Raw genomic sequence first — 8,799 nt, 5'->3', positions numbered from 1 at the left:
GTTAAAACTGGAGACCTGATGCCCATTCCATCCCTCTCTCCTTGGTTCAACAGATACAATTTTGGGAAAACATCTCAGATCCAAGAGTGGGCCCTGATTAGTTTAGCCCAGTCATGGCACCCATCTTCCTTGTCAGTGTTTGGCTCACTGGTCAGGAAAGTGTTAACTTGGCAGGACTGGGTTGCTTATACCAAAGAAAGGCCCTCAGCTTCTGGGAAATAACCTCTGATCCTTTGGGATATTCTGCCTGAGAAGAGGTTTGCCTGTAGCCTTGGGCCATGATGTGTGAACAGGTAAGTATATCCTAACGGTGTGATAGACCATGAGCGCCTGTGATGGTCTCGGGGTGGAGTCTCAGGAGCTGAGGTCTGTTATCCAGGCACTGCACCTGTGACACCAAAGCTCCGGGGAGCTCCCCAGTTTGGTAACATTTTGCATGTGTTGTAACACATTGTCACTGGGAGAATTAAGCTCTTCCTCATAGGATTCCAATGGGAAGGGATAGCTGGAAGCGTGAGCCTGTTTGTGCCGGGACTGTGCCCCATGAACCTTTTCTCTTTGCTGATTTTGATTTGTAATCTTTATCTGTAATACACTGTAATCACGTCTCTAACAGTTGCTGAGTTCTGTGAGTCCTATTGAATGATCAAACCTAAGAGTGGTCTTGTGGACTATCAACACTTTCAGAAACCCAAATTAAGCTACTTTCATTGCAGTAGTTTCTCTTTAGAAATAAAATAGGCACACAGCCTTAGCTGGCCCAATGAGAAATGTGCACACACACACACACACATACACACACACACCTTAATATCACACTACTGCTGGATTTTGTGCTATTTTCATATTGTTTCAGTTTTATTGTTCGTTCTGTCTTTACAGCCAGAAATCATTTTAAGTGAAATATAACAAGATGTATTATGTCCATACAACATGTAGTTCCTTTTGAGTTCAGTGTTATTTCAAATGAAGAACTTATATTACCTTTAGTATCAAAGATTTTACTAAAGTTAAGAGGCTGTTTTTAAAATAACATGCTGGTAATTTGATTGCCTCTTTAGTTAGAGGTAAATATTTTGTGGCTGTTACAAAGAGTATAAAAATTATATATTTTATATATATAATATATATTTGTTTATTTAAAAATATATATTTATATATGCTATGTATAAAATCAGTAAAAATTATATATATATTATATATTGATATACTATTTTATATCATTATACATCTATCTATCTATCTATCTATCTATCTATCTATCTATCTATCTATCTATATCTTTTCCAAATGGGGAATTATGGCATTGGGAAGGTATCTTCCAAATAATAAAAAGCTGCAGATTCTTGCTTCAGCTATAACAAATTTTGAAATAAAAATGTAGATATTGCTTGTTCATGAAATTAACCCTGTAATTTGCATTCCCATTGTCAACAATAGTAATGACAACAATGTATTACTTCTGTAAACAATCCTTTGTGGTTTTAACGAATGAGCAAAGGAATCCAACAGGGCAAATTTAGAAGAATGTTGGAAGGAACATTTTACATGAATACAATGTATTTAATATTTTGTGTAAAAACATGTTTTATCATTAGCAAAATTTTAACTTTCTTTGGGCTTGGAAAAATAGGATGATCCAAGTGTTCATTCCCCTATACCAGCAAAGGAAATAATTCAACATATATATATATACTAAAATATTCTTTTATTTAAAAATATTTTCTCCTTTGATCTTTAATATTGCATTTTTAAAGGCAACCCCAAAAGACATGTATTAAGTTGCTGGTAATTATTTGTATATTACATCATGTAAAACATAATGTATTGTGACACTTGAAAAGTGTTATATTGAATAGTAAATTAAAATGGACAGATTCCAAAAGAATATTTTATTAAATTTTCTTGCTAATGTATTACTTTGACATGAAGAGTTTAAAGTTAATGAAGCTTGGCCTTCAGATAATTCAGCTAAATCAAAAATGTTCCCCTCTATTGTACATTTTTTCTTTTTCTGTCCTCCCCCTCCTCCCCCTTTTCCTTCACCTTTCTTTCTCTTCTTTTTGTACTTGCATTTAAATACGCTGTGTCCTAGAGCCTATTTAAGAGCCAAAGGAAAAATTAGTTATAAGATTTATATCTTCATTTCTAATAGTTCCCGAAGGCTAATTGAATATTAACAGAAGGATTCTACAGTCAGTCAACAGTTCTTACTATCATTTTGAAGTTTAAGAAGATACTGTTTCATTATTGCCTGGTAGAATAGACCCTATAAAAATATACTCCCTGTTTAGAAAGGAAAGTTTACCCTATTTGAAAAAAGACAATATTTATACATCTTTGGAAGAAACATTTATAAAGAAAGCTAAAATGTAAATATAGTGTCAGAAGAGCTTGATTCTACTCTGGATTTGATTAGTAAGTTGTTCATTTGGTTATCAGCATAGTTAAGTCTATAAAACAAAGACACCGAATAAAGAATAAAGAATATATGTGAGGTTTCCTACAGGTATGTGATTGCATTTTCCTGACATTATCTAAATACAATATAACGGAAAGTATAAAAAGTCATAGGGAGTGGTGACAGACTCTCTTCTTGACCGAACTTAGTGATGGTCCTCAGAACACTCTTTTTGACTAGCAACTTGAAAGGTCATAAAATATCCCAAAGCAACTTCTGAATGTATTTTATCCCATGTTTTCATTAACTTATATACTCAAAATTTACTATATAATTTTTGGGGTTCAAATTTTTGAAAGTCATCCGTGTAAAGTCTACAGGCTAAATTATTGTCTTTATTTCAGTTAACCATATCACAAATTGAGAACTGTTTTATCAACAATCTTGGGCTTTTTGACGATCAGTGATATCGATGTCATAAGCCCAATCCTGAATCCAGCAGATGGCATGTTGCATCATTACACCATATAGAAAATATTATAGTCCAGTGAATAATCAACTATTTTGGTTAAAGACCTCTACCAATTCAAGAAAGTAAAAATAATTCAAAATCTTGTCCATTAGTGGCTTTATAACTTTTTGGTCATTATTAACATGACTTCTATTCCCGTTCAGTTTAAAGCTTATTAGGTCAGTTGTCTTCATTTTCTGTCTTAAGATTCTAACAGGTGTTTTCCAGGAGCAAAACCAATACCACAAACAGATTTCTTATCAGCTATTAAATAATTCTTCAAAGGATAGTAACTGCTATAGTCACTGTGAGACCTGGCAGATTTGGATAGCATGGTAACTGAAAAATAATCATTATATTCCATTATTTGTCCTTGATGGTAACTGTGGCTCTGTTTTGAATAAAAGTCCTACACAAGAATTTCATTTTCAGGATGCCTGGGTGGCTCAGTAGGCTAATCGTCTGCCATCGGCTCAGGTCATGATCTCAGGGTTCTGGGATCCAGCCCCACATCAGGCTCCCTGCTCAGCAGGGAGACTGCTTCTCCTCCTTCCTCTCCCCCAATCCCACCCTGCTCATGCTCTCTCTGTCTTTCTCAAATAAATAAAATCTTCAAAAAAAAAAAAAGAATTTCATTTTCTTTTTTTTTTTTTTGAAGATTTTATTTATTTATTTGACAGAGAGAGAGAGACAGCCAGAGAGAGAGGGAACACAAGCAGGAGGGAGTGGGAGAGGAAGAAGCAGGCTTCCCAGCAGAGCAGGGAGCCTGATGCAGGGCTCCATCCCAGGACTCTGGGATCACGCCCTGAGCCGAAGGCAGATGCTTAATGACTGAGGCACCCAGGTGCCCCAGAATTTCATTTTCTATGAAGAATTTATTGATATTGATAGGATACCCAGTAATATAAAATTAAAATCTGTGAAATATTTTCTGAAACCATGACATAATTGTACAGATATCTGTTAAGTAAATGTCACTGCTTTGCAGTCAGTTTGCCTTGGATCTAATCAGTTGGAATCATTTAATATTTGAAGTGGTGTGAGAATGTTTGTCTTTGCTTTTTATTTTCATTCCAAATTACTTTTTCTGGTACAAATGTATTTTTTTTTTAATGTCCTTCAAGTAAGACCTAACTTTGTATGGAAAGAGAGAGAGAGAGACTATTAGAATTTATTCAGTTACTTATTTATATCAAAGCCCTCCCCACCCAGCCCCCATCCAGAAGCACAGCATGCCTTGCAGGCATTTTTATATTATAATCTTTTTAACAGAAAGCTTTTAATTTTCTTTGACTCAGAAGAACAGAGGTCTTTCTGCTTTATGTGAATTTATTTAAACTGAAGAACAATCTATGTTTAAGATGTCTAGTGTACTATACTAATGTCCATAAAATAATTAAAGCAGTATAAATTTTAATGGTTTAGAATTGGGCATTACACTAGAGATTTAATAGTTTTTATTTTTAGTCTAGAAAAAAAAACTACCAACTAATTTAGAAATATTTGAAACAATCCTCAGATCTACAAAATTGTGGACAGTTGTTTGAAGTATATAATACTGACTGGTTTGCAAAGCAGAAGTCTTAAAACAGTATTCAAGCTGCAGCGTAATATCCATCATAAATATTTATTGATAATTTTAAAAGAGTTACATTGTACTTAGTGCTAGGTTTTAGATTATTATACAGATGTCCTTTACTTAAACTCGGTTGTAAGTCTTGAAAGATATAATTCATAAAACCTGCCCTATGATAGATTTGCAAGAACTGAAACAAAAAGATGAAGATCAAATTTTGGTCAGAAAAAAAATTTTTGAAGTAAAAACTTTCCCTTTACACTGTGTTGGAAATAAAGTTTCTAATAGACCTCAATTATTCTTTAATCACATCAGCAATGTAGAGACTCTATGTTTAATGCCAGAGAATGCCTTGTACTTTTCCAGGCAAAGAACAAATTGAACTCTGCATCAGGTCCCTAACAGATGGATGAGGGCTATCATACATTATGCCAAAATCAATGCCATTTGGCTCTGTCACTTCCCAGGCAATAAATATAGATTTCTTTTGCAAGTGATGTTTTGTGTCTAGGATATTTATTCTTTCAGTTTTAAATAGATACTAACCCATTACATACTTATTTTACAACTTATAAAATAGGATGTTTGAGAGAATCAAAAAAAACAAAAACACGTGGCCTCCAGCAACAATATATTCACATTATATTATATTGCACTCAGAAATAATACAGACTTGCTTAGGTCTCATCAGGCATTCAACCTAGATTGCTGCAGTAAAGACTCATAAGAAAGTATCTATATAATGACATCTGGAAATGTTCCAGATGAAATCTTTTCTAATACACAATCCACCTGGTACTTGCCTGGTAGGAAATCTTCAAAGAGACCAGAATATAGTTCAAATGTTCTCTCAAGTGACACCCAACGGGGTCTGCAAACTCATCTGCTCTATCTCTGCTTCAGGGAATCTTGTATTCAAATCAGTATCTATTGACATGAATTTACTTTTCTTTCTTTCTGCAGATATGTTCTATTTATGGTATTTTAGCCTATAACCTCATCTATTTGTCTGTTAAGTTTTAGTTTCTATTCTTTATCGGATGGTAATAAATTATTTCTTTGTAGTAAACACACAGGGAGAAAGTTTTGCTCTAAGAAAAAGGGAGAGTTTCTCCAGCATTTTTTTAAACTTTAATTTCGCAGTGTGATTGTTTGGAGATGAAACTGATACCAGAGAGCTCCTCCTCCCTTGTTCTTCCTCTCTCTTTGCCACCTAACTGAATTATTCCAAGGATGGGATTTGATGGTATTGGGAAACTCTCTGTTTCCTTTTCCTATTTCCCAAAGCCATGAAATCTATCACATGATTTTTAACCCACTTACACTTAACTTCATGAAATTGTCAGTTGTCTAAAACTTGTATAATTTGGAAGCTTAAATCTAAAAATCTTATATCACAAACACTGCTCAAAAACAGAGCAAAGAGTCACCCCATTTGGGTGTCTGACAATCACAAATTGCACATCATGAATTTATACAAACTATTATTGCCATATTTAAGGTCATGAATATGGATAATATGTTTCCCTTAATAATAAGTTACTTATTGAGCACTCATAAGGCAAGTATTTTCTAAACTCCTTATGTGGATTATCTCTTTAATAATATCAAAGCAATTTGAGGCTAGTACTGTTATTCTCAATCTACATATAACGAAATGGAAGCACTAGGGTTTTATAAACTGCCTAAGTCCACATCCATATAACCAACAGATTGTGGAACTGAAATCCAATCTGAAAAGTGACTTAAATAGTCATGGAAAACATCCCCTAGGATAAAAAATTCCATCTCTGAAGTATTAATATTACTGTGAATTAATGAATCAAATCATTAAATATCTGAGACTGAAAGAGATTTTATAAAGCATATACTTTGCTCAAATGTTGGAATGCCCTCAATAATTGCTTTACATCTCAATGTTTTTTTATTTCTCTAAAGTTCATATTCATATAGTACTTTTATTCAATCTATATCCATATCCTTTTTATATATTTATATGTGAATACCGTTTTAATTTGAAGTTACTCGATCTTTACTTTTCTCTCTGAGATCTGTTCCACTGACAGAACACTGCAGTCTTTGCTTTGCAACACCTGCCATTGAAATAATTAATTTCTGTGATGACAAAGAGCACTTATATGCCTAAGAAGAAAATGTCAAGATTCTCTTTCATTGTCAAAAGTGTCTGAAATTGTTGAACTTCAGTCTAGAATCTTGACTTAAAATAAGTGTGTTTCCTAAGATATCCTCATCATATTTCTGGTCTTACCATAACACTGTAGTCTTGCTGCACTGTCTTTCTGCTCCATTAACTACATGGTAAGCAGCTGCCAATGACGTTGCATATGACACTCACAAGGCCAAAAAGGTGGGGAGGAAGTTGTGCCATTTTCCTGCATGAGAAAGAAAATAGCTGGGGAGAAATAAAATAATTATGTAGGAACTAAGATTGCCTCTAAGGATTATACTTGATGGATAGTACTAAAAAAGATAAAATAAAACTATATTAACATTAAGAAGTTTTTCTTAGTCAATAAGCTAAGTCCCACCTTGAATAAGGAGATAATTTTTTAATCACAATTTTGTACACAAACTCCTTGTTATAAAGAGTGCAATTACTTTATATTACAAGGGATTTTATACACCTGAAACTAATGAAACATTGTGTGTCAATTCTACATCAATAAAAAAGAGTGCAATTCATATTATAAGGGATAAAATATAACAAATTTCTGAATACATCAGGCAGGTATTACTGAAGGAGATACTATAAGTGACCAAGTCTAAGACTCAGAAATCTCTGTCCAAAAAAAAAAAAAATAGATTAAATATGTCTAGCTGCTTTAAGTTTGCTCTATAACTATCTCTTTAAAGAGAATTTCTATTTGGATTTTGTCATTTTGTAATTTAGGGCAGCTTGGAATCAAGTAACCAGGGTGAGCTTTGTTTATTCCCATGGTGATAGAGATTCTGACCTCAGCTATTTATTATGAGGAGAAACACATATCTCTATAGCAGTACCTAATTAAATCAGTTTGAACTTTTAATGTCAACTAGTTAAGTGGCATCTTCTAATTAGCTTACAATAAGACAATATAGAGTTAATTTTTGTAGGATAATTTTTTTCTTTGGATGTTCTTCCTAATTGCTTCCCATGTTTTCAAATGACCATTTATGAGGTTTTATTACAGTCCATGTTCTTAAAAAGCTGTCTGAAAGGCAGTAGAAAACTCTGATTATAAACATTATTACTTTTAAAACTGTGTGTGGGCAGGGGAAGCTGGATTACAAGAAATGATTTTACTTAGTTTGATGCAAAGAACATTTCAGCTATTCATATTTCTACAAGTTATATCAGTGAGTTCAAATTTAAGATTGTAATATGTAGGCACACTCACAAATGCTGAAACAAATATGGAAATTTTGACTTTTCTCTCTCTTTGTCTTCAAATCCACAGTTAATCATTTGATAGATGGGACACTTCTTTTTAAATTTACCTATGTGTGGGGTCAAACACCTTTCTAGATTTATAGCAAAGATCTAAAGATTTCAATGAACACATTCAAAATTTACCATTAATGAAATGTGGAAGCCAATAAAAAAGTAAAAACAAAAAAGAGAAAAGAAAGAAAGGCTTTAATAGTAAATGTATATACCTAGAATTGCTGAGAAAATAGGTAGGTTCTCCAAAAAAACCTGGAAAATATCTGCACTGGTCACACCAGGTTTATTTCTGGGTGTCATTTAATGTTAACACTGCTTTCAAACTGGAACTTCTCTAGCGGATTACGTAAGATTTGGAGAAAAAAGTGTTGAATAATCTAGAACAACATTCAAACCTGAATTTATTGAGAGGAAGATGAAAGACTTAGAAATGTATTGAAGAAACTGAAACTTTAATATCAATAGGAAAAAAATTTAGTGGACACATGACATTAGGGAGACAGATTTCAGTATTCAGAAGAATACTCTAATAATTAAAATTATTCAAATGGGGTACATTGTAGGAAGAAAATGTCTTAAATTGTAATTCTTTACAGTTTCAATGTCTTTTTACATTAACCATTTCATTGCACTCTTAAAACTTTATTGAAGCAATACAAAGCAGATTTGTTTTACTATTTCACAGATGAGAAAACTGAGGACAAGAAAGTTCAGAAAGCCATTACATACTTGCAAATGATATATTTGATGAAGGGCTAATATTTAAAATATATAAAGAACTCATACCAACTCAACTCAACACCAAACAAACAATCCAATTAAAAAATGGGTGGAGGAGCTGACTAGACGCTTTCCCAAGGAAGACA

This window comes from Ursus maritimus, unplaced genomic scaffold (assembly GCF_017311325.1).
Source record: "Ursus maritimus isolate PB19 unplaced genomic scaffold, ASM1731132v1 scaffold_11, whole genome shotgun sequence".
NCBI classification, from domain to species: Eukaryota; Metazoa; Chordata; class Mammalia; order Carnivora; family Ursidae; genus Ursus; species Ursus maritimus.
The sequence above is the reverse complement of the archived record's forward strand: the minus strand, read 5'-3'. Positions refer to the sequence as shown.